The sequence below is a fragment of the Elephas maximus genome, chromosome 4 (genome assembly GCF_024166365.1).
Source record: "Elephas maximus indicus isolate mEleMax1 chromosome 4, mEleMax1 primary haplotype, whole genome shotgun sequence".
Classification (NCBI taxonomy): domain Eukaryota; kingdom Metazoa; phylum Chordata; class Mammalia; order Proboscidea; family Elephantidae; genus Elephas; species Elephas maximus.
The window spans coordinates 129,759,173-129,786,186 of NC_064822.1; the positions used below are offsets into that span (position 1 = coordinate 129,759,173).

Sequence of the window (27,014 nt, forward strand, 5' to 3'; positions counted from 1 at the left end):
TAGGGGAACTCACACTACCTGACCTCAGAACCTACTATACAGCTGCAGTAGTCAAAGCAGCCTTGTACTGGTACAACAACAGATACATTGACCAATGGAACACAATTGAGAACCCAGATGTAAATCCATCCACCTATGATCACCTGATCTTTGACAAGGGCCCAAAGCCCATCAAATGGCGAAAAGACAGTCTTTTTAACAAATGGTGCTGGCAAAACTGGATGTCCATCTGCAAAAAAATCAAACAGCACCCATACCTCACATCATATACAAAAACTAACTCAAAGTGGATCAAAGACCTAAATATAAAGCCAAAAACCATGAAGTTCATAGAAGAAAAATAGGATCAATAGTACAGGCCCTAATACACAGCATTAACAGGATAGAAATCACAACCAACAACATACAAGCTCCAGAGGATAAGCTAGATAACTGGGATCTTCTAAAAGTTAAACACTTAATGCTCATTAAAAGACTTCACCAAAAGAGTAAAAAGAGAACCTACAGACTGGAAAAAAAATTTGACTCTTACAAATCAGACAAAGGTCTAATCTCTAAAATCTACAAGAAAAACTAACATCTCTACAACAAAAAGACAAACAATCCAATTAAAAAATGGGCAAAGGAAATGAACAGACACTTCACCAAAGAAGACACTCAAGCGGCCAACAGACACATGAGGAAATGCTCACAATCTCTAGAGAAATGCAAATCAAAACCACAATGAGATACCATCTCGCCCAGGCATTACTGGCGTGGGTCAATAAAACAGAAAATAACAAATGTTGGAGAGGATGCAGGGAGATCAGAACTCTTATGCTCTGCCGATGGGAATACAAAATGAAACTATCTTTTTGGAAAATGCTATGGCACTTCCTTAGAAAGCTAGAAATAGAAATACCATTTGATCCAGCAATTCCACTCCTAGGAATATATTCTAGAGAAATAAGAGTCGTCACATGTGATGGTTATGAGGGAGGGGAGGGGTGGGGATGGAAAAGCACTTAATAGACAATAGACAAGTGGTAACTTTGGCGAAAGGTAAGACAGTACACAACACTGGGGAAGCCAGCACAACCTGTACAAGGCAAGCCCGTGGTAGCTCCATAGACACATCCAAACTCCCTGAGGGAGCGAATTTCTGGGCTGAGAGCTGTGGGGACCATGTAGCTCAACTGGTATAACAGAGTTTATAAAGAATATGTTCTACACTCTACTTTGGTGAGTAGTATCTGGAGTCTTAAAAGCCTGTGAGCAGCCATCTAGGATACTCCACTGGTCTCACTCTTTTGGGATCAAGGAAGAAGGAAGAAAACTAAAGACATAGGGGAAAGATTAGTCCAAAGGACTAATGGACCACATCTACCATGGCCTCCACCAGACAGTCCAGTACAACTAGGTGGTGCCTGGCTACCATCACTGACTGCTCTGACAGGGATCACAATAGACGGTCCCAGACAGAGCTGGAGAAAAATATAGAACAAAATTCTAACTCAAAAAGAAAGGCCAGACTTGCTAGCCTGACAGAGACTGGAGAAACCCTGAGAGTATGACCCCGGACACCCTTTCAGCTCAGTGATGACACCAGTCCTGAGGTTTACCCTTCAGCCAAAGATTGAACAGCCTCATGGAACAAAGCAAGACTAAAGAGGTGCACCAGCCCTGGGGCAGGGACTGGAAGGTAGGTGGGAACAGGACAGCTGGTAATAGGAAACCCAGGGTTGAGAAGGGAGAGTGTTGACATGTCGTGGCGTTGTTAACCAATGTCATACAACAATGTGTGTACTGTTTAATGAGAAACTAGTTTGTTCTGTAAACCTTCACCTAAACTTCAATTTTAAAAAATTAAATTAAAAAAAAAAAGAGACCTCCCCCTCCAAAAAACAAACGCATTGCTGTTGTGTCAATTCTGAGTAATAGTGGCCCTGTAGGACAGAGTAGAACTGCCCCATTAGGGTTTCTGCTCACTATAAAAGTGGTGAATTCTCAAGCTCAGTGTTTCTCAGTCACAATACAAATCCACTGCATTTGCAGCACCCACCTGGTCCCGCCCACGTTACCCCCATGCGATGTCGGAGCAAGAAGAACCCAGGTGAACACAAAGCTCATCCTACTTGTTGTAAGCTGCGTAATGAAGGCCTTTGGAATCCCTGGGTGGTGCAAATGGTTAATGCACTGAGCTGCTATCTGAAAGACTGGAGGTTGGAGTCCACCCAGAGGCACCTCAGAAGAAAGGCCTGGTGATCTACTTCTGAAAAATCAGCCATTAAAAACTCTATGGAGCACAGTTCTATTCTGACACATATGGGGTCACCATGAGTTGGAATCAACTCAAGGGCAATTGGTTTTTGGTCTCTGACCCAGTAGTCTCATGTCTTCTGCCAGCATCTATGGAACAGCAATAGGCCAATTTATTAGCTTGCAAAAACAAAAACCAAACCCGCTGCTGTCCAGTCAATTCCGACCCATAGCAACCCTAGAGGACAGAGTAGAACTGCACCATAGGGTTTCCAAGGGCGGTTGGTGGGATCAAACTGCTGACCTTTTGGTTAGCAGCCATATCACCTAACCACTGCATCATCAGGGATCCACTAGCTTGTAAGCAGGGTAAAAACCCAAACTTTGACAAAGTAGCGCAATTACTTGCCAGGACTCCACACTAGACTCCAAGCTCTGTAAGATTAGGGATTTTTCTGTCTTTTTCCTCTTGTGCTGAGGGCAGAGCAGAGTGCCTGATGTACAGCAGGCACTTAAATATTTGCTGAAAAAATATGCCAGATGCTGAATTAAGTGATATGGTAAGTGATTTACATTATGTATCTCATGTAACCCCTATAATAACCCTTGAAGGTGTTGTGTTGTTGTTAGGTTCTGTCAAGTTGGTTACTGTCCGGTCCTATGCCATCCACACAATCGTTGTTATACTTGAGCCCATTTTTGCAGCCACTGTATCAACTCGTCTCATTGAGGGTCTTCCTCTTTTTCACTGACCCTCTACTCTACCAAGCATGATGTCCTTCTCCAGGGACTCATCCCTCCTGAAAGCATGTCCAAAGTATATGGTCTTGTCATCCTTGCTTCTAAGGAGCATTCTGATTGTACCTCTTCCAAGACAGATTTGTTTGTTCTTTTGGCAGTCCATAGTATATTCAATATTTTTCTCCAACACCACAATTCAAAAGCGTCAATTCTTCTTTGGTCTTCCTTATTTCTTGTCCAGATTTCACATGCATATGAGACGATCATAAAAACCATGGCCTGGGTCAGGTGCACTTTAGTCTTCAAGGTGACATCTTTGCTTTTGAACACTTTAAAGAGGTCTTTTGCAGCAGATTTGCCCAATGCAACGTGTTGTTTGATGTCTTGACTGCTGCTTCCATGCATGTTAATTGTGGATCCAAGTAAAATGAAATCCTTTACTACTTCAATCTTTTCTCCTTTTATCATGATGCTACTTATTTTTTTTTTTACTTATTGGTCCAGTTGTGAGGGTTTTTTTTCTTTACCTTACCTTGAAGGTAAAGGACTATTATTTCCTTTTTACAGATGAGGAAGGTGAGGCTCAGAAAGATTAAATAACTTGCTCATGGCCACACAGCTAGAAAATGGTACAACCAAGACTGAAACCTGGCTTGTCAAACTTTAAGGCCTACTGCTGAGCTACGTGTCAGGCTACCCGCCCCCCCCACCCCCGCGCCGGTTTGTTTTATTCTTAGTTTAAGCATAACTCACTCAACAGGGGAAGAATCTCTCTCTCTCTTTTTTTTAAGTTCTTTTTTCTTTCTTTTTAAGAGAAGTTCTCATGAAATTTCATATGTAGAATACAGTGCCTTGTACTAACACCACTCAATAATTCTCTCCATCCTGTGCTGCTTCCCATACATCTCAGAGGAGCTGGGTATGTGATCGTAACCCTGACTCTCCTGGGACCTCCCTCAGCACTGTACTTCGGGTTGCTACCTCCTTTAAACTAACTCTCCCAAATTAGATCTATACTTCCACCAAAGCTGATTTATTAATTCTTGATGAAGATAAAAGAAGAAAGGGACCTCACAATATTGTAGAAAGGAAAGATTGTTATTTTTAGTCAAGGATATGGAAGTTGTTAGTGAAAAGCTAGATGCTTTTCATTAAAGTCCATGATTCTGTCCTTCCCCTAGACTACCAAACAGTGATATCTAATCAGTGGGATCCAGAAGTGTAAAAACACAGCTCAACTGAAGCACTCTGTTTGAAACAAGAACTCTGTAGTCAGTGCTGTTCTCTTTTTTGTTGTTTCTTTTTTTATTAATAGATTTTATTTTTTATTAGAATGGTACATCTTTTTAATAAGCATTTCTGTAGGAATTGTGATTTCTATTTATGCAAGCTATATCAAAGCCCAAGCACAGTAGTTCTTTTATCTCAGATATGCTGACTGTAAATATGTTAGCATTCCTTTGGGGAATTCATAATGGATTTATGTACACATTTGTGTTTGTGATAAACTTCTGAATCCTAAAGTTTTTGATGGTACACATAAATAAATAAAGGGATTAAAAAATGCTATTCAAGTCATCGAACAGCTCAACATAGTTTCTGGAACAGTATAATACTATACTGTAGGGACTGTAAATGCATCATTTTTCCATGGTTCTTCAGCACTGTGTCACCAAGGGAATAAGCCTATTTGCTGCCCTGGCCCAGGCTCTCATTTCTTTCCTTCCTCCCTCCCTCCTACCCTTTTCCCCTCTCCTTTAACCCTTCCCTCTCTCTTTATCAATTATTTATTGCTTACTTTATGCCAGAATACAGCCGTGAACATGACAAGCCATATCTCTGCCTTCATGTAGCTTACAGCTTACTAAAAATATCCGTTGCTGGTGGAGTGGATTCCAACTGACAGCAACCCTACAGGGCAGAGTAGAACTGCCCCACAGGGTTTCAAAGGAGCTGCTGGTGAATTTGAACTGGCAAACTTTTGGTTAGCAGCCTAGCATTTAACCACTGCTCCACCAGGGCTTACATCCTAGAAGAGTCACAATTCTCCACTAGAGAATCTCCTGTGTTCTAAGAAACTTGTGATCTTCCTTGGGGGCTGGCTCCATATTACTTTCTGCTCCGTATGTTTTACCCTCAGTGGTTTGCATCACATTCTATACTGAATAACATGAACTTCTTAGCTCAACGTTCCATTTACTGACCAAACCAAAACACTCTGTTGCCATTGAGTCGATTCTGACTCACAGCAGCCCTGTAGGACAGAGTAGAACTGCCCCATAGAGTTTCCAAGGAGCGGCTGGTGGGTTTGAACTGCTGACCTTTTGGTTAGCAGCTGAGCTCTTAACCACTGCACCACCAGGGCTCCTATTTACTGACAGTGAAGCAAAATTAAAGCTTTATCAGATCAAAGTTTGATCAAATACTCCAATCTGCCAAACACACCAGTTGAGAACCACTGACAGAAAAAATCTAAACAAACGTGAATGCAGTTTAGTTCAGGAAGATTCCCCAACTCCAGTCCATGAAGCATCACATGTTATATATTTTCTGTTTCCCCCATGGCATCTGGGTCACTGCTTAGTGCATGCTTGCCAATTTATAAATATTGTTAGAGAAGGCTATCAATATATCATACATAATAAGTGAATGAATTTCTAAAAGCAAAGTCTGTGGGGACAGATTGCCTGAATTTAAACCCCGTCTCTGCCACTTACTGTGTGGCTTTGGGCAAGTTACTTAACTCCTCTGTGCCTTCATGTCCTTATTTGGAAAATGGAGACAACCATGCTATTGACCTTGTAGGATTGTAGGGATCTTATAGACTTGCATATATTAAATGAGTTAATATGTACAGAGTTTAGAACAAACAAACAACCAAACCCATTGCCGTCGAGTCAATTCCAACTCATAGCGACCCTACAGGACAGAGTAGAACTGCCCCATAGGGTTTCCAAGGAGTACCTGGTGGATTTGAACTTCTGACCTTTTGGTTAGCAGCCATAGCACTTAAACACTACACCACCAGAGTTTCCTAGAGCAAATAGTGTCTGGCGTATAGCAAATGCTTTATAAGCCCCAAACTAAAGCTATTGCTTTTTGTTGCTGTTGTTATTACTATTATCATCTAATGAAAATGAGACAGACAGAAAAGGACACAACATGTAGTATACGTTTCTCTCTTTTATTTCTGTATCCCCGTTCCTTCCAACATACTCCCAATAATGGAATAGACCTTCATCAATTGTGATAATTTGTAAGGGAACAATTGTTAGAACAATGACTTTTTCTCTTAAAAGCATGCAAAAATAACTTTGAAAGCAGAAATAATTCTCACTTTTCCTGCTGTACTTTATATGATAGATTTGAGAGAAAGCTTCCCGGGCCTAATGAGGCAAATCTCCAAAGCCAAGACAATCTCATTCAGGGTTTAATTGGGTCACTAGATTATGTGGGTATCAAACCATCTGACACAAGAGCAGATGAATAATGCACTCTTGTCTCTTCAGGAAATATAATCATGGCTCTTCATTTTCTTCTCTAGCTTTGTTTTAAATATTGAGAAAGAACTATCCTTTTGGCTAATTAAAAAAAAAAATCTGTATATTTGAGAAAGGGTCTACCACATTTGTTAATACCTCATACCGTCAGTGAAAAGGAAAGGGGGGGGGTGGTAGAAAGAAAAAGATACATGTATAGCAAGAATGACAAAGAGGGTCTATTTGAATATAGTTAACACTTATAAGTTCATCTAATCATTTACTTTTAAATGACCCTTTGAAACCAAACTAGATCATTTCCATTCAACAATGACCTCCACAAAATCAAATTATAAATATACTCAGACAACACCCAAAGCAAAACCTCAGGTCTCCTCATGATTGATTAATTGATTGATTCATTCATTCTATCAGTAATTATTTATGGAGCATCTAATAATACGCTGAAGAAAAGCATTGAAATACCATGGTGAAAAGGAGAGACACAGTCTTCCTTTTCATAGAATTCATATTCTGTTGGGGCAGACACAAAGATAAACAGTTGCTGCATTACCATTTTGATGTGTATTACAAAAAGGGACTGACGGGACACTATGAGACAGACTACCAGAAAGTGCAAATCAGGTTAGGGGTGCCTATGAGTAGAGTCCAAGAAGGTTTCCAGAAGATGTGTCTGTTTAAGCTAAGACATGAAGATGGAGAAATGAAGGGTCCAGGCAGAGTAGAATATGTTTTATCTGATACGTTCATGTAATCTTACGTAATCTTTACTACAGTTCTTCACACACATTAGAAACAATGTTGAGGTAATAAGTGGTTTCATTTTTATATATTTATACTCCCATATTTTCTATCCATTTCCAGTATCCCCACTTTCCAAATAGTCCTAACAGCTGTTCCCCTAACCCAAAGCAAACTCTGAAGGTCCAAAATGGAAATGAACAAACAAATGAGACCAAAACCTTTAAGGGCTCTCAGCTAAGCCTTTATTTAATTCCTGTTGGAAATGGTCTTTAGACTATAGATGAGTTCCTTCTGTGTCACCATTCCAGAATCAACAGAAACATGAAACTTAGCTTTACAATTGTCCCTATCATCTAGATCAATACATTTACGTCAGTACAACCAGAATGCTCCTTAGAAGCAAGGATGGTGAGACTACACCTCACATACTTTGGACATGTTATCAGGAGGAATCAGTCCGTGGAGAAGAACATCATGCTTGGTGAAGCAGAGGGTCAATGAAAAAGAGGAAGGCCCTCAACTAGATGAATTTACACAGTGGCTACAACAATGGGGTCAAGCATAACAACGATTGTGAGGATGGCGCAGGACCAGGCAGTGTTTTGTTCTCTGGTATGAGTCAGAACCAACTTGACAGCACCTAACAACAACAACAACATCATCATCTATGCTCCAAAAACCCTGAATTTTATTATCTATGACAGTTGGAGTATAGGGATTATATAAATATTTATTTTCTGAAGTTTTCACCAAAAGCGTGAAACCATTCATTTTGTGATCTTAAATTATCATTAACTGGTGAAGATGGCAGAGGGGCAGTGAGTGTCAGATGGATTAATTTAGAGGGCCTTTAAGGAAATGAGAATTTTTCAAGTGAAAGGTTGACACAAAAAAGGAACCCGGTGTTCAGGATGTAAAGAATGTTCAGGATATAAAGCCCATGGGTAATTGACCAAGCCCACCAGATTACACATTATTTAGTTTCTAATGGTTATCCCTTTAGGGCAAATAGGGAGTTGGGAAGGCTTTGTGGTTTTTGAGGAGGAGGTCCCTGTACCCCGTTCACTCTCTCCCTTGGGCTCCAGAACTGGGTGTTGAAATCTGAGGAAATTCAATACCCAACCTGAACGAAGCCTAGTGCCCCGGGTGCTCAGCTGCAGAGTTGGGAGCCAATAGCCTCAGTAAGGCTCCAGTCATCTCAGCAATATGTGGATTTGCTACGAAGGGTAACGCAGTAGGACTGGGAAGGCTGAATTGCTCTAGAAGTAAAAAGGTCGTGCTAGAATCCAGCATCCTTTGGTTCAGGAGCCATTTATTGCTGCCAAAACAACTCAGTAAGTCTTCTGCGTCAGTATGTATTTTGGCTAAACATGATGCTCTGACTTTGGAACCATTGGTCAGTAGCCAGCATCACACTGGAGGTGGTGGTAAAAATACCTTTTACTTGCTGCCCACAGTTGTTTGTGGGCATATGTATTTCCTTCAATAAATGATAGCCTCTCTGTGGACAGGAAATACATTTTATTAATTTCTGTATCCTCCTTAGTGCCTAACACAGTATTTTGTACATAGTAGGAGCCACCGTGTTACTTTGAGGATGAGGGTGCGCCTTGAGTCAAGCCATGGTGTTTTCAATCATCTGATACGCATGTGAAAGCTAGATCATGAATAAGGAAGGCCTAGGAAGAATTGATGCCTTTGAATTATGGTGTTGGCAAAGAATATTAAATATACCATGGACTGCCAGAAGAATGAACAAATCTGTCTTGGAAGAAGTACAGCCGGAATGCTCCTTAGAAGCAAGGATGGCAAGACTTCGTCTCACATACTTTGGACATGTTATCAGGAGGGACCAGTCCCTGGAGAAGGACATCATGCTTGGTACAGTAGAGAGTCAGCAAAAAATAGGAAGACCCTCAACGAGATGGATTGACACAGTGACTATACCAATGGGCTCAAGTATAACAACAATTGGGAGGATGGTGCAAGACCAGCGGTGTTTCATTCTGTGTACATAGGGTCATTATGAGTTGGAACTGACTAGAGGCTCCTAACAGCAACAGCAACATTCAGAGTCCCTGAGTGAAACAAACAATTAGGCACTCAACTACTAACCATTGGCAGTTCTAATTCACTTAGAGGTGCCTTGGAAGAAAGGTCTGATGAAAAGTCGACTTTTGAAAACTCTACAGAGCGAGTTCTACTCTGAAACACATGGGGACACCATGGGTCAGAACCGACTTGCCAGCAACTGGTTTGGTGTTTTTTAGGAGCCATTTGAGTGGTTACGACTATCAGCTCTGAAGTCAAATAGATGAGGGTTTAGATCTTTAGAGCTGAACACAGTAGCTATAGGTTTGGTGCTTAGAGCTGCAAGCAGGTGTTCACCTATATGACCTTAGTCCTCTACCTATCCTTAACACTTCTAAGCTTCAGTTTCCTCCCATAGAAAAGGGAATTATTGATAGCATCTACCTCACAAGGATGTTGTGAGGATTACAAAAGATTGTCCATGTAAAGCACTGAACAAAGTACTTGGTATTCAATAAATGCTGCTGTTATTGGTGAAGGTTGTGCACTAGGCACTCAAGAAAAGTTTAATAAATTGTTGAGTTAGTGAATGCATTACTGGTGCACAAGACACAGGTGGGGCACGGCAACTGAAAAGTCCAGGGAAAAGTGACTTCAGGAAGGACATGCCCAGGGGTTCAAATGATGGTACCAAGACCTGGTTTCTTTCTTTCCATGTGCTGGCTTTGCCATCACTGTGTTAGCTCCATTCTCAGGTAGACTCCCTTCTCCAGGTTCCAGATCTACAGAGTCTGCTTCCCTCATGTGTCCAGTGAAAGTTCCAGAGCTGGGTCTTGTCAGCTTGGATAGGCCTGATGAGGATCAAGAACCTGTCCTTGAACAAATTGCTGTGTCCAGGGGATAGAATGCACTCATTCACTGGCTAAGACCTTGTTCATGTGCTCATTCCTGGAGTGAGGTCCCTCCTAAACCAGATGGAATAAGGGTGAAGACAGGGGTGGTTCCTCAGAGGGAAACTGAGGTACAGATACTAGAAGAAGGTGAATAATTAGTACACAGAAAAAGACAGCGCCCATTACAACTCTCTAGATTTTCACAGTTCCATATTTCTGATTGCTACACTGAGGACATGTTCCTCCTTGATTAAATCAAGAACGAAAGCCTGATCCTTAAATCAAATGCCTTACTACGTATCGCTACTTGTGCTTCTGCTTCTTGCTTCTCTAATCTAAGAAAAACACGTACGCTTTAAAGTCTAACAGGACTGGCTGTGCCACTTCCATCTGCATGACCTTGGGAAATCTACTCAATCTCTCTGCATCTTACTTTTCTCTTCCGTAAAATGGGAACACTGATCCTGTCCTAGAATCATTGTGGATAATAAATGAAAATCACTTAGCACAGTGCCCAGTCTTCAACAACATTCAACAAATATATTTTGGGCTGTCAGTTTGGGGGAATACAGTGGAGAACAAGGCAAGCCAGACTCTATTTGATTGTACTTAGAGTCTATGGGGGATGCGACAAGTTAAAAGAATGTGGTAAGTACAGAGTGGTAAATATTCCTATAGGGAAAAGAGGGTAGGATGGGAGCACTGGCTTAGTCTTAGTGGTGAGCATGGGGTGGGTTGGGGCAGGTCAAGAAAGGATTCCAAGAGAAAGGGGCATCCAAACGGAGACCTGAGGACAGGTAGGAGTCATCCAGCATTTCAGAAGAGGGCACTGTGCTTGCAAAGTCTGAGAAGTAAGAAAGAGCCTGATGGTTCTTATCATTGTGAGAGTTCATATCACAGATACCAAATGCTGGCTGTGTCAGCCCTCACCACCAGTGTATCGTGTCCAGAACCGGTGGAGGGCTGCAGACAGGGAGGTGGACAGAGCCTGGGAGAGCAGGGTGCAGCCAGGAGTCAGGGGGCTTAAGAAAAAGTTGTGAGAGTACCCCAAGATGGAAAGTGGAAATATAAAGCTAATTTAGGGCTGTAGTCTAGCTTAAGAGTGACTTTCTTTAAAAGAAGAGGACAAGGAAGATGGGAGGAGAAAAGGACACTAGATGCCATCAGTTATGAAATGTGCCAGTGAAGACTCCTTGTGGGGTGGATGGGCACATAGGAGAGAGAAGAAGCTGGAACCCCATGAGCGGGTATTTGCCAAAGTGGAGTTTCACCTTCCTCTCCTGGACTGGCATGTTTCTAAGGCAAGGTTGTGTGAGGGGCCAGAAATCCTCTATATCCAAGCAATAAAGAGGGCATGTCTTCTAGAACTGTCTATCTTACTAAAGATTGGTTTTGGAAGGAAAAGCCTACCTAACTTTTAAAATTTGTCCAATAGATATAGGAACAGAATGCAAATAAACATGTTTTTTTTTGAGGCGGGGGATAAAATAGGAGCCTTCAAATAAATGTTGCAGTTGTGGAGAGCTGTTTCCTGCTCTTCCCTCAGACCCGGGGGGGTTGGTTCAGGATCTTTCTGTTCTGACATTGACAGTACCTCGGAGGAGGAGTTCAAGAAACACTGGCTTACATGACAGGTGAGAGTCAGGTGAGAGTGAGGCCTGAGTTGGCTTTTTCCTGAAGGGCGGTTCTTGTTGGCTCCTATCACCAGGACTGGCTGCATAATTTGTGGGGCCCAGAGCAAAATGAGGATGTGGGACCCCTTGTTAAAAATTATTAAGAATTTCAATACAGGAACAAAAGAGCGTTAAACCAAGCTCAGGGCCCTCAGCAACTGTGTACCATGATCAAGAAGCTGTACCTTTCTCCCTTTTTCCCAACACACGACTACTACGATGTTTCTGAGGCAGAGCACCAGCTGAAGAGAGCGAAGAGGGAGAGTTCTCCCGCTTCATTCTGTTTATAACCCTTTCATGCCTCCCACAGGGTCTCAGCCTTCTCCGAAGTGTTGGGAAGAGGGTGGACAAGGTGAGATTCCACCGAGGCTTCATCTTGTCAATCGGCCCTGCAGGTGTTCCCATGAAAGTGAGCCCGGAGGGTGTTGTGGATTGAATTGTGTCACCTAGAAATATGTGTTGGAATCCTAATCCGTATACCTGTGGATGAAATCTATTTGGATTACTCTGTCCTATAGGGTCGTTATGAGTCAGAATTAACTTGATGGCAATGAGTTTTTTGAAAGGAACTTTGGTGTTGCAGTGGTTAAAGCACTCGGCTGTTAAATGAAAGGTCAGTAGTTCGAACCAACCTGCTGCTCTGTGGGAGAAAGATGTGGCAGTCTGCTTCTGTAAAGATTACAACCTTGGAAACCCTTTGGGGCAGTTCTACTCTGTCCTATAGGGTTGATATGAGTCAGAATTGACTAAATGGCAATGGGTTCGGTTTTTTGGTTTGGTTTTTGCTACTTTAATTAGACCATAGTCAAATAGGGTGGGTTCTAAATCTGATCACTTCTGAGTTATGAAAAGAGCAGAATGAGCACAGACACACACAGGGAAAGACAGGTGAGTTTTGCCAAGGAACTGAGAGATACTCAGGGCTACTGAAAAGGAAGGCATCAACATGGCTAAGACTCTGATTTGGACTTTTAGCCTTAACGGCTGTGAGAAAATAAATTTTCATTCTTTAAAGCCACTTGCTTGTGGTATTTTTGTTACAGTAGCACTAGGTAAATAAGACAGGGAACCGTTTGTGGCTAAACGTGTATGCCTCCTCCGTGCATATAGGCGGATTGGAAGAACCATGAAGCATGATTTCTGCTACTGGTGTTATACCACGGTCTGTTTGTACTCTTCTGGCTGAGGCTAGATGGCTGATTTTCTTCATCCAATAGTTACAGGTGACCTAACCAAAACACTATTTCCCAGGCAGGTAATGCTAGGCAAGGGAGGTAGGTACTATCTCAAAGAAAACCTCCTTCTCTGCAAGTTATTGTTGGGCCCAGCCTAGGATATTCATACTCAATGTCCCTACAGAATATTTTGGCTCATATTAGATAATGAAGTCAAAATGAAGTCAAGGCAGTACAATTCACATGACTGCTAATGAATAACCTCCTTCATTCTTTTCTCTTTGAGCAGGAATGGGAGAAGAAGAGCCCAAGGGTCTCCAAATGTCTAAAAATCTTACAGAAACAGTTTCTTGTCTCCATGCCTGAAATATTTTTCTTTCTAACCTTACTTGTTAGAATTCTATCTAGCCTTCAAGGCACATTTCAGAAGGCATAAGTTTTTTTTGTTTTTGTTCTTGTCATTGTTGTGTTTTGTCCTTTTGTTCTAATAGACTTTATTTTTTAGAGTAGTCTGAAGTTTACAGAAAAACTGTACAGAAAGTACAGAGAATTCTCTTATACCACCCTCTCCTCTGTAGATTGTTTCTCATATTATTGACATTTTGCTTTCCTGTGGTATATTTGTTACAACTGATGAACCAGTATTTATTATTAAAGTCCACAGTTTACGTTAAAGTTCATCCTTTGTATTTTATAGTCCTATGGGTTTTGACAAACGAGTAATGTCATATGTCTATTATTATATATGATACTATATAAACTATAGTATAGTTTCATTGCCATTAAAATGCCCCGTGCTCCAGTCGTAATCTTTTCAAGGATCATTTCTGACTGTCCTCATCCCATATTCCTTCGCTTATATTTCTCCTACTTATTTTGTAACATATCCTTGGGTGCTTATTCAATAAATATTTAATGAATACCAGGTATGCACCAGATGTACTTGTCTTCCTCTGTTTTAAATTCATTCATTTATTCACAAATACTGACCGAATGCCTTCTATTTCCAGGTGCAGTGATAGAGCAGTAATCCAGAGAGATTCAGTCCCTGCCCCTCCTATGGCAGTAGCCTGGTGATAGAGAGAGTTCTTACCAGCTTTTTGAAGGCAGGGTCTGCTTATGATTCATCTTTGTGAATCCTTCAGCTACGAGGACATCCCCTTCCACTTACTATAACCCAATAAAAGGCTCAATAAAAAATATTTGTTGAGTTAAATGGGATATGATAAAATTTCAGTAGCACTCAGTGACAAGTGACATAAGAGTCCCTCATAATTCTACGCAAATATTTTGCTAGTTGTGGGGTTTGTTATAATGTGAATGTCTTGACCACAGAAGTCAATACCATGTGTTTATAGTAGCTTTGTTATGATTACAACATAGACATTCGTCACGCATGAGATCGTCCTAGCCAGGTTTTCTATTTTTGTTAGGCTTTTTACAATTGCTTTTGTTAGTTATTCCTTCATGATGTCTTGGAGAGCTACCTCATAAAATTATTAATGCTGATTAGTTAGGAGCCTTTCATGGCATTTCAAAATTTATGAGCTATATAGGTGACAGTGAAAACTTCAGAGCATTTTTGTTGTGTATTTTCTGTGTGCCATATAGTTTAGAAAAAGAAAGAAAAGCTTTAAGAGCATCATATGTTCCTAGTTCAGCACAGCTTTGGTGATATAGCCCAACCTGGAAGAGTTTGGCAAATAGTCCCTCAATCCTCTCCCTATTCCCATCACTATTCTGAAACTGCCCTTTCGAGATTGTCAAAAAAGACCTCCAATAGTCATGTAGCTGCATCTTACATAGGCTGTCATCCACATCTAGTACAGTTTATGCTCCCCCTTCTTGGAGCATTTCCCTCTTGGCTTTTGAGAAACACACTGTCCGAATTTTCCTCCTTCACAATGGCTCTACCTTCTTAGGCTCCTCTGCTGACTTCTCTGCTCATCTTCTAAATGATGACATTCTAGACTTATCTTCTCCATGTACCATCCTTCTTTAGATAATCTCATCCAGCCCCATGGCTTTAACTTTCATCTACCTACTGCTGCTGTAACAAAAATACTGCAAGTAGGTTTCTTTAAAGAAGAGGAATTTTTCTCACAGTTTTGGAGGCTAGATGCCCAAATCAGGACATTGGATCTAGGGGAGGGTCCTTCCTTATCGATAGTCTCAGGTGTTCCTTGGCTGGTAGATGGTTCCTCACATGTCTTTTCCCACTGTGTATGTATGTGTCTGCTTATTCTACTCATTTTATAAGAACCTACTCAAAAGGGATTAGGTTTAGGACCCACCCTACTCTGGTATGGCCCGATTAACATAACAAAAGAAAATTCTTATTTCCAAACAGGGTCATATTTATATTACAGGAGTTAGGACTTTAGCATAACTTTTTTGGGACCCCAATTCAATTCACAACAATGTCAATGACTCTCAAATTTATATTTTTATCCCTGACTTCTCCTCTGCTTCTCAGCTTACATATTTCAATGTTCACTTGACATTTCTACTTGAATGTCTAATTGGCAACCCAAAGATAACATCCTTTAAAATGTGTCATGGATTGAATTGTGTTCCGCAAAAATATGTGTCAACTTGGTTAGGCCATGATTCCCATTACTGTGTGGTTGTCCTCCATTTTGTGATTGTAATTTTATGTTAAAGAAGAGGATTGTAACACCCTTACTAAGGTCATATCCCTGACCCAATGTAAAGGGAGTTTCCCTGGGGTGTGACCTGTACCACCTTTTATCTTACAAGAGATAAAAGCAAAGGGAAACGAGCACAGAGTGGGGTAACTTATACCACCAAGGAAGAAGTACCCGGAGCAGAGCACATCCTTTGGACCCAGGGTTCCTGCATGGAGAAGTTCCTAGTCAAGGGGAAGATTGATGAGAGGGACCTTCCTCCAGAGCCGACAGAGAAAGAAAGCCTTCTCCTGGAGCTAACATCATGAATTTGGACTTCTAGCCTACTAGACCGTGAGAAAGTAAATTTCTCTTTGTTAAAGCCACCCACTTGTGGTATTTCTGTTATAACAGCACTAGATGACTAAGAGAATTTAACTGTAAAGTCTGTTCCTTCGCCTGGATTTTCAATCTCAGGAAATGGAACCACCATACATCCGGTTACTCAAACAAAAACACAGGAGTCATTCTTGACGCCTTCCTGTTGCTCGCACACGACCACAACAGTAAGCTCCATTGACTTTATCTCCAGGACGTATCCTCATTCTGTCTACTGCTGATACCTCTACTGCAGCCACCTTGGCCCAAGTTACCATCACCTTTGTCCTGACTGCTTTCCCTGCTTCCTTTCTGGCTTCTAGAGTCTAGTTACCACTCAGATGTCCAAGTATTATTCTGAACATAAGCAGATCATATCAGCCCTCTGCTTAAAACATTCCAATGGTTTCTGGCCACACTTAGAATCAAACTCAATATTTCCTCCTGGCCTCTGAGACCCCACATGAACTGGCTATCTCTCCAGCCTCATCTCCCTTGGTAATGCTATATTCTAGCCACAATACCCTTGAACACATGGAGCTTCCTCTTTCCTTAGGGCCTTTGCACTAGCTGTTTCCTATGCCAGATACACTTTTCCAGATCTTCCCATGTCGGGCTCCTCCTTATCACTCAGGTCTTAACTTCAATATCACCGCCTCAGAGATGCCCTCTTTGACCACTCAGCTGTAGTCCCACACTTCTTTTCACATTGCCATGTCATATTTTCATCATGGCAGTTATTATTATGAAATATTTTATGTATTTGTTTATATATGCATCCCCTTCTCCCTGCTTAAAATGTAAATGCTATAAGAATAGGGACCTGGTCATCTTGTTCAGTGTTGTATCCTCAGCATCTACAGTAGTCCTTGTCATAGGGTATGTCCTCAGTACATGTTTGGTGATTGAATAAATGAGTGACTGAGTATTCTTTAGGAAGAGATAGTCCTGTCTATAGGCTGCCACCTATATAATGAGACTCAGAGGCATTTCAAAATCCCAGTTACCTAGCCAAAAATTTCAACCATTGAGTCACTCCATTGGCTACTGCCATGAAATATTATTGTTGAAAAAAAAAATCACCTAAAAGAGAATAGAGATCTCATGCATTAACTCATCAAAACATGAGCCTGCATTAGTAATTCAGTTATCTTCATCTTGGAAATTAGAGGAAGATGAACCCAGGACAAGTACGGTTTAACGGAAATGTGAAATAGAGAACATAAGAAGTTGGTTACATGGGGGTACTGACCAGTCAGGACAGATAATGGGTGAAATATCAGGAGGTGGTGGGAAGTTGTTTCCTGATGAAGAAAAACTGAAGAGATGATGAAGAGAGGGTGTGCTGAGTACTTTTCATGTGCTAGCATTGTGTTGAGTATGTTGGTATTGCAAATGGTTAACATTTGTAGTGGCTAACTGAAGGGTTGGTAGTTTGGGTCCACTCAGAGATGCCTTGGAAGAAAGGCCCGGCAAACTATTTCCAAAAAAACCAACCATTGAAAACTCTTTGGAACACAGTTCCAGTTTGACACACCTGGAGTTGTCATGAGTTGAAACCTACGATGGCAACTGAGTTTTTTTTTCCCCCTAGCATTGTGCTAGGTGCTTTAGGGATAAGGAAGAAGTGAAACACAGACTCTGGACCTTAGTGCCTCATAAAGCTGACTCTAGAGTGATTTCTGGTGGGAAAAGATGAGCATGCTTAATAAACAAATCACAAACGTTTCAGCTCTGCCATATCCTCAGTCTTCTCTCCAAACTCAGTTTATATCTCTACTTTACAAGCAAAATCAGTTGGCTCTACGGTTTATAAAATTCACTAAAACATACAAATGCAAAAGCAAATGCTACTCTGCTGATCTGGGATATATTCTGGCAAGAATTCTTAGATAAAGATACGAACACATGCTTTGTTCATTTCTATCAACAGCCTTTTTAATGGTTTTTGAGACCTAGTCTAAATCAGTAAAAGTAAGAATTAGTGTTTCTGATAGGTGTTGGCCTTGTAAAACTGGAAAAAAGGAATCACATTTTCTATAACATATGAATGCACAAGTGATTCACTCTTTGGCCCAGGATGGAAACATTTATTTCTGGCATTCTTGGCTCTTCTTTATGCATTAGTTTCACAGATTTTTCTCAATGAGATGTAGACACTGGATGGGCTTCATTCATGAGAAAACACCAAGATAAATGGAGTGACTAATGTCCAACAATTTGAAACTAATAAATATTTATGAGAAACTTATATCTGTCTTTGTGAGCGTTTCTCTCTAAAACATGGATATAACTATGATATGTCCCAGCTTCTCTTTAAATGATGGATCCTAGTGTTAGTACCATAAAGCTATGTGGCAAAATCAGTATGAAAATTTTGTATAAAATATTCACATTGAATCTTGAATAAAAGGGACAATTCTTCTTTATACATATGACCCTGCCCCCTGCTGAGTCCAGAGCACCACATTTTGGAATCAGTGACCTAAGTTTACATGATTTGTGGGACCCAGTGTAAAAGGAAAATGTGGAGCTCTTGTTTAAGAAAAAAAAAATTATTAAGAATTTCAAGATGGCAACCACCAGTTGCCATTGAGTTGAGTCGATTTTTACGGTGATCCTATGTGCATCAGAGAAGAACTGCACTCCATAGGATATTCAATGACTGATTTTTTTTGAAAGCAAACTGCCAGGCCTTTCTTCTGAGGAGCCTCTGGGTGGACTCACACTGCCAACATTTGAGTTAGCAGCCAAGTGCGTTAACTCTTTGCACCATCCAGGGACTCCCAATATGGCAACACTAGAGCATTAAGCCAAGCAGGGGGCCCAGTGTGACCGCACAAATCTCAAGCCCAGGAAGCTGGCCCTACATAAGTCATTATTTTAGACCCTCTTAAACCCGTTAGCTATTGCCGTCTAGTCGATTCTGACTCATAGCAACCCTATAGGACAGAGTAGAAGTGCCCCATAGGGTTTCCAAGGAGTGCTTGGTGGACTCAAACTGCCAAACTTTTGGTTAGCTGCCAAACTCTTAACCATTATGCCACCAGGGTTTCCTAGACCCTCTTAGGAGGATGTATTTAGGTGACCTAACCATTTTAAATTTACTGTTTTCTATCTGCAGAACAGTTAATACATTTTCAAATATCAGCATGCCAATTATCTACAACAACTAAAGGAGGAAATCAAGTTACTTATATAATTGTGTTATTCAAATAAGATAAAATAAAATTTAAAACAATTTTCTAGTGGAAGGGTTTCTGCTGACGAAAGTCTTCTAATTTAAACTTGAAATTCTTTTGGTATGAGTTTTAGAATTCCTTCAAAATATTAGTCCCAAATATTTCCAAATATTTACTAGCCTGCGCAAATATTTTAAATGCTTCCTCTCTAGTATAGTGGTTCTCACGCCCAGCTGATGGTCATAAACATAACTGGTGAAGCCTAGTGCACAATAAGGAGTCCTGGTGGTGCAGTGGTTATGCGATTGGCTGCTAACCAAAAGGTCGTTGGTTTGAGCCCACCAGCTACTCTGCAAGAGAAAGATATGGCAGTCTGCTTCTGTAAAGATTAAAACAAATGAACAAAAACCCAAACCTATTACTGTCCAGTTGATTCCGACTCGTAGTGTCCCCATAGGGTTTCCAAGACTGTAACCTTTACAGAAGCAGACTGCCACATTTTTCTCTAGCAGAGCACCTGGTGGGTTCGAACTACCAACCTGACAGCTTAACCACTGTGGTTTCCTTTGCGTAAAGATTTCGGCCTCGGAAACCCTTTGGGGAAGTTTTTTTTGAGTCAGTGGAGGCATATGTGTTGCTGTATGCTGAATAGGTTTCGGTGGCACTTCCAGACAGAGTGGGAAGAAAGGCTTGGTGGTCAACTTCTGAAAAATCAGCCATTGAAAACCTTATGGATCACACCAATCTGACCTCCTTGTGCATGGGGTTGCCATGCTGGGGGCTGACTTGAAAGCAGCTGATAACAACAAGTACAAAATGAAAAGGTGGGGCTCCTTGTTAAAAAATTTTTAAGCTGTAAAAAATACTGTTCGTTGACCCACTGCAGAGCTGTGGAATCAGAATCTCCTGGGTCTAGGTTCTCAATAAGAAAGTATATAAAAATAAAGTGGTTTTTTTTTTTTTTTGCCTATTTATCTTGACATTTTACTCTGCCTAATTGGGCAGGTGAAAGGCTATTTGAGAGGATCTGCAACTCAATATGAGGAGCTGTCATCCCTAGTAAAAAGAGGAATGTTTGTTAACATCAATTTACTGGATTGATTCAGCCATTCCATGGTACAAAAATTCCAGAAGAAGAGAAAGAATCATAAAAAAAAAAATGAAAATACAAATGATCTTTTGTTTTAAATCCCCAAAGGATTTATCAAGACATTCCTCTGAAACAAGTAGAGCACTCTCCCCAAAAGGAATTCTTCTGAATAAAATTTCTTCATTGTTATCAACACTTAATTTGTGCTTTTACTGCCAGGTTAACAAAAGTGAGTGAAGCCAAGCAGCACCCTCTTTATTTCTTCTTCTCACTACCACAGTCTCCTGTAAACTTTAGATGAAGGACAAGTTTAAGTAAATGATATGCTATTGTTTGAGAAAGGTGTCATCATCTATCTGGGAGTTCCAGGTTCTCCATCTATAAATCCTGACTAAATAATGATCTTGACCTGTCTTTGCAACTCATTTGCAGCAATGTAGCTTGGAACTAAGAGAATTAATGGAAGGTTTGGCAAAGAAAGGCTTGATCTGAAGACCATTTTCATTCCTAACATAAAGAAACTCTCCAGCTTGTCTTACTTCAAGTCCATGTTAAAGTTAAGGAAATCCATGAATTTTCCATAAACTTCCTGAATATGCTTCATTATGGAGCTCTCAGTTATCCAACTGGTTCTCTTGCTTCCCTTTCTCTCCACGTCATCCTCTTTGATCAGAAATACATGCAACTTCAGTCATTGTGTGAGGCTTCTACTTCCCTTGTGCAAGGGAAGGAAATAAGACCAGTCCTTAAGAAGAAAAGGTGTGGCTCATATGGGCTAGAAGGATGTGGAAGGATGAGAGGAGAGGGCTCAGATCAGGCTTTCACTAGCCGCATGTTATAGACTTATGTTTGAGTTGATGAGTGGGGACCAGACAGAGATCAGCCAGATAGCATGTCTAAGAGAACTAGCAGAAGTAGGAAGCATAGAATGGGAAGACAGGACAAATAATCAGCTTTCTGCGGAGCTAGCTTGGACATAGATTTGCTTCCATGAGTCTGTAATCCAATGTGGAATATTTGATCAGAAATACATTGAACGCTAATGAGTAGTATCTGAGCTCTGCTGCTTCCCTGGGTGTATAAGGGATGGTACGGTGAGGACAGGATCATGTGGACTTCCGGCGGGATCAGGAAATGCAGCAACATTGAGATCTACCCGTTTTTAAGAACTTCTCTGAAAGACATTGGATCCTTTTCTCCAGCTGAAACTATGAATACATTCACCTAATAGTAAGTGTCCTTAGCCAAGATCCTATGATTTGAAGTAATGAGAAAATCTGGCTAAGTAACCCATAAACTTCTAGTTTAAATGGGACCTCTTCAAATAAAACCTTAGGATCTGGGACCAAGAAAAGGTTAAGACTATGCAGAAAGATCCCCAGGCAAATCACCAAGCTAGGGTTTCTTTTTGAATTCCTGTTTCCTCTCTGGAGAAGATTTGGAAACTTGAGTTTTCAGGAGTGATGTACTACTTTCCTCAAATTTACAAATATTTCCCTAGACAGACAATGCAATTTTTTTATAAAGCCATAAAATGTATAATTACTGTAATTATCAAAGTACTACAAGAATGCTGTACAAAGGTAAGATGCCAAACATTTAAACCAAAACTCCTCTTCTCTCATTATGAACATGGGTTCAGGATTTAGCTAAATATGTAGCTTAGTGCTTAGTGTCTTGCCACAGGCCTCTTACTTAGTATATCTTAAAAAGCACATCAAAAAGAGACAAATGTTTATGAAGGCAGCTGAAGTTGTTCTTTCTTAATAGGTCTTAACGCAGTTGGCTTCCCTGGGTTTCATTTATTGACTTAGCTAATGTGGCAGGGTGTATATTATTAATTTAAAATAGAAATGCACTTGGAATTGGTTTCCTGTTGGATCAGATTCACCAATGAAAGGAGAAACAGGTTATTTTCCACTCCACCCTCTCAGGAAGGCAGGAAGGCTTTTGTGTTCTGGAATTTTCAGCTCTCTTACCTTCATGTGTCTCTGAACATCCCTTCCTCCACTCCAGACCAACGCATTGCTGCTGCTGTAACCCCCTAAAGACTGGAGTTTTATTTTCTGGAGAGGGAAAAGAGAGGACCTCTGGACTTGGAAATGCCAGCCAGAGGTGAAGGAAGGATACCCCTGCTCAGGTGGTATGGTGACGGTATACTGAATGCTGATGATGCAGAAACTCCCAGATCTCCATCTCTCTCTACTCAGCTCCTGGCAGTTAGCTAGACCTTACCTTCCAAGCAGGAGATTATAAGACTCTTCTCTGGAAAATTTCTGACCAGCCCACTGGAAATACTTAAAAATGCTAACATGGGGCGAGGGGAAGTATGTGGCCAACAAATGGGCCACCCATATCACCCTGGCCCAAGAGTGAAGATAAAGGTTAATAAGCTTCACCCTTATACTTTCAATCGCTTTTTAGTCTTCCACTCTTAATCTGAGACACTAGTGAACAAAATAGTCAAAAGTACTGAACTCAAGGAGCTTTACATTCTATTGGGGGGCAGGGAGGTGAGTGACTGAAAATAAAACAAATAGGTAAAATATAAATGCTTTGGATAAAAATTGGGGGGTAGTAATTATGAGAATGCCAGTTGGGAAGGGTATTGCAATTACGTTCAGATGGGGTAGCAAAATTACATGCATCTATTCAATCTGCCAATCATGTTCTTCACTTTTGATTTTCACATCTCATGATAATACCTTACCTTCTCTTTTTGAGTTTCCCTTGGAAATCTTCTGTTCAACTCTTTTACTTCATTATTTCTTCCATTCACTTTAGCTACTCTGCACTGAAGAGCAAGCTTCAGAATCTTTTTTGACATTTATTTTGCTCTTTTCCTTCTTTCCTGTCCTTTGAAAGCTCTTTCACTTTCTTCATGTATGATAACCTTGATGTCTTTCCACAATGCTTCTGGTTTTCTGTCATTAGTATTTAGTGCATCAAACCTATTCTTGAGATGGGCTCTAAATTCAGGAGGAATATATTCAAGTTTTAAAAGGCAAAGATGTCACTTTGATGACTAAGATGCATTCAACCCAAGCCCTGGTCTTTTCAATCACTTCACATGCATACTATAGTGAAAAAGGAAGATAGAAAAAGAATCAATGTATTTGAACCATGGTGCTGGCGAAGAATACTGACTATACTGTGAACTACCAAAAGAACGAACAAATCAGTCTTAGAAGAAATACAACCAAGAATGCTCCTTAGAAGCAAAGATGGCGAGACTTCAGCTCACTTACTTTGGACTTGTCATCAGGAAAGACAAATCACTAGAAACGGACATCATGTTTGGTAAAGTAGAGGGTCAGCGAAAATGAGGAAAGCCTCAACTAGATGGATAGACACAGTAGCCACAACATTGGACTCAAATATACCAATGATCCGGAAGATGACATAGGACTGGGCAATATTTGCTCTGTTGTACGTAAGGTCGCCATGAGTCAGAGCTGGCTGGACAGCAACTGACAACAATTCAATCTGCCATGTTCACTCACAACTTTCCCACACTGAAGTACTTGCAGTTCCTCGAATGAACCCACCTGTCCTGGCCTCCAGGCCCTTGGTATATTCAATTCCCTTGATCCAGAACCTTAGACAATTCCGCTCGATCTTGCATGCAAACTTCTGTAGAAGAATGAGATTTGGGCTTGTTTTTAAAGTCAATTGGTTTAGCCTTACCTATTTATTTTTATTTCACAAACTGTGCAAGGAGGAAAAGCTTCAGATATTTTGCTTACAGCGAGAAAATCCACAGTCTTTTATACTGGCCGAGTTCATTATAACAGCACCAGTGAGGTTTTACTGGTTAATTATCACAAGGTTGGTGAGCAAGTTTAACTTCATGCGACAAACACAGTTTACAACCTCAAGTGAACGAGTGCAACTCTCTGTAACAACATTCTAACAAATGCAGTTCCATAGTACAAACAGTCATAGTCTCCAGGTTATAAATCAACAGCCCTTGAAACTAGGAAAACATACCTCTCAATATTACAGAAACGCCCTTGGCCCTTCTTAGTAAACAGAGAGAAACCTAACTTTATGATTACAAGATAGAGAGTGATTATAGGTTTAACCTAAATTTTATGGTAACAGGTGTGTAAACATTCTCTAACCTTCTTCCATATTTTTTTTTTTAACAGAGGGTAATGACTAACCCGTGCTTCCTGAACTTAAAAGCACTTCTGTCACAACTCAGGATTTCTTATTAAGTGCCATTGAAATGGCCTACAGTCTCAACTACAATTGAAAACAAAGATGAGTTAAAAACTTTGAAGTTTAACAATAATTTAATTTCACCTTCTTTAGCTCAGCTTAGGAGCCCTGGTCGTGAAGTGGTTAAGCACTAGGCTGCTAATCAAAAGGTCAGCGGTTTGAACCCACTAGCCACTCCTTGGGAGAAAGATGTGCCAGTCTGCTTCTGAAAAGATTTACAGCCTTAGAAAATCCTATTGGGCAGTTCTACTTTGTTCTGTAGAGCCACTATGAGTCAGAATTGACTCTACAGCACTACAGGGCTTGGTTTTTTGTTTTTGTTTTTAATAGCTCAGTTTCGTCACATTCTTCCAGGAAACTTCCCTGATCCCCCAAGAAGGAAACTGTGACCTATTTTCCCCGTCATAAACTTAGCCCATTGCCTATTTCCTTTTTTCATGCGCCCCAGTAGACTGGGCACTTCTTGAGAACAGGAACTAAGTTTTTCTTGCTCTCAGATCAATCCCCAGGACCCAGCAGAGTGGCTGGCATTTGGTAGGCACAAAATAAACATTTGTTGAGTAAATGACTGAATACATAAATGAACAAAAGAGTAAGTGTCACGATAGAGAATTAAGTAATTTATATACTTTTAATTTCCTCAGTGATAAAAAAAAACTTATTAAAATTTAAACAAACATTTAAAATGTTAGTTTAAAAAATATTGACCTTCTTCAAACATGACCGTCTCAGTGATGCCTTCTCTGACCATCCTATGTAAGATGCACCCTGAGAACCATCTGCCCTCCCTTTAGCCTTCTTCCTTTCATGATGCTTACAGAAACACTTGATACTCTACAACATACAGGTCATCTGTCTTCCCATGCTAGAATGGAAACTTGATGACAGCAGGGATCTCAGTGTTGATTCAGTGATAAAATACTTGCCTTCCGTGTGGGAGACCTCGGTTCGATTCCTGGCTAATGCACTTCAAGTGGAACTACCACCCATCTTTCAGTGGAGGCTTATGTGTTGTGGCAATGACGCTGAACAGGGTTCAGCAGAGCTTCCAGACTAAGACAGACGAGGACAGATCTACTCCTTGAAAATCAGCCCATGAAAACCCCATGGATCACAACAGTTCGGTCTTGTCGTGCGTGTGGTTGCTATAAGTTGGGGGCTGACTTGATGGCAGTTAACAACAACCCCAGTGCCTCCAACAATGCCTAGCTCGTGGTAGCAACAAATGGATACCCCTCTTTAAAATAAATTTAAGTTATTTAAGGCTAATACTTACAGAGAATAATTATTGGGGTGAGGATAGGGTTTATCTAGGATTTTTTTTTTTAAAGATGAGAACACTGGCTGCTATCTAAAGTCCAGTGGTTTTTAAGCCTGTTTGACCACAGCCCATAGCAGGGATGCGTTTTACGTAGTGACCTGGTACATCCATCGAAAGTAATATTTACCTTTATTACATGTGATACTCTTTCCTCATTTTTTCCTTTCTTTTCCCTTCCATTCTATTTCATTAAAAAAAAAAAAGAGCCAGTCTGACCCACTTAACTGATTCCATAATCCACTGATAGGTTATGACCATAAGCAGTGTTTGAAAAACACTGATTTAAAGAGCTTAAACTTACTAAAATAGCTAACTCATGAAAATAAAATAATGACTGCTTTAGCTATGGCACTACAAGAGTTAGTTCCAGCTCAGTTAACTTATTATTATTATTATGTCTGTTGGATGCAACTGACATGATATAAGCCAATTTTTTTCTAAACAGTTTTGTTTATTCAATGTTGTTCATAAAGGAATTTTATGCTGTGTTAGTAAAATTTCTTAAAGTAATGACAGAATGTGTTGGTTAAAATTACTTTTTTGGCACATTTAGCAAAAAAAAAAAAGGAAATTTAAAAGTCTATATATTTGAAGTATCAAACATAGATAAAAAAATCTTTGACAATAAATGATTATAATAAATTTGTAGGGCATTGTTTCTTAGATATCTTAAAACTTTTCTTCATTTTATGAGAAAGTAGGTTCTCATAAAAAGCAGATTTGATGAGAGATGATTCTAGACCCCAAGTTTTGATAGATTATGTAATAATATGTTCCCTAGGAGTGAAAAAAAATTGTCATAGTAATCATCATGATAGTTGGTGTTCATTATTCCTCAGAAGGAAATGGCACAGACAAAAAGCTTGTGCAACACAAAAGAGGAAATACAAATGGCTAACAAGCATATGGAAAAGTGTTCAGTCCCAATGGAAATTAAAAAATTAAAACAATAGTGAAACTCTTTTAAACCTATCAAAATAGTAAACATTAAAAAAAATGAATTGATTTATTTTTTAAAATGAGATGGCTAATGTGAGTGAGGGTATAGAGGAAAGTGGCCATTCACACATTGCTGTTAGAAATAAAAATTAATGAAGCTGCTAACTTAAAGGGTTGGCAGTTCAAATCCATCAGGCACTCCTTGGAAACTCTATGGGGCAGTTCTACTCTGTCCTATAGGGCCGCTATGAGTCGGAA

General features: G+C 40.3%; 1 protein-coding gene across 1 annotated transcript in view; it reads right to left on the reverse strand.

Annotated features, from left to right (window-relative positions):
- CPM (carboxypeptidase M) overlaps positions 1 to 27,014 on the reverse strand; it is a 113,366-nt gene that overhangs the window by 85,561 nt on the left and 791 nt on the right. The gene's annotated exons all lie outside the window — the stretch shown is intronic.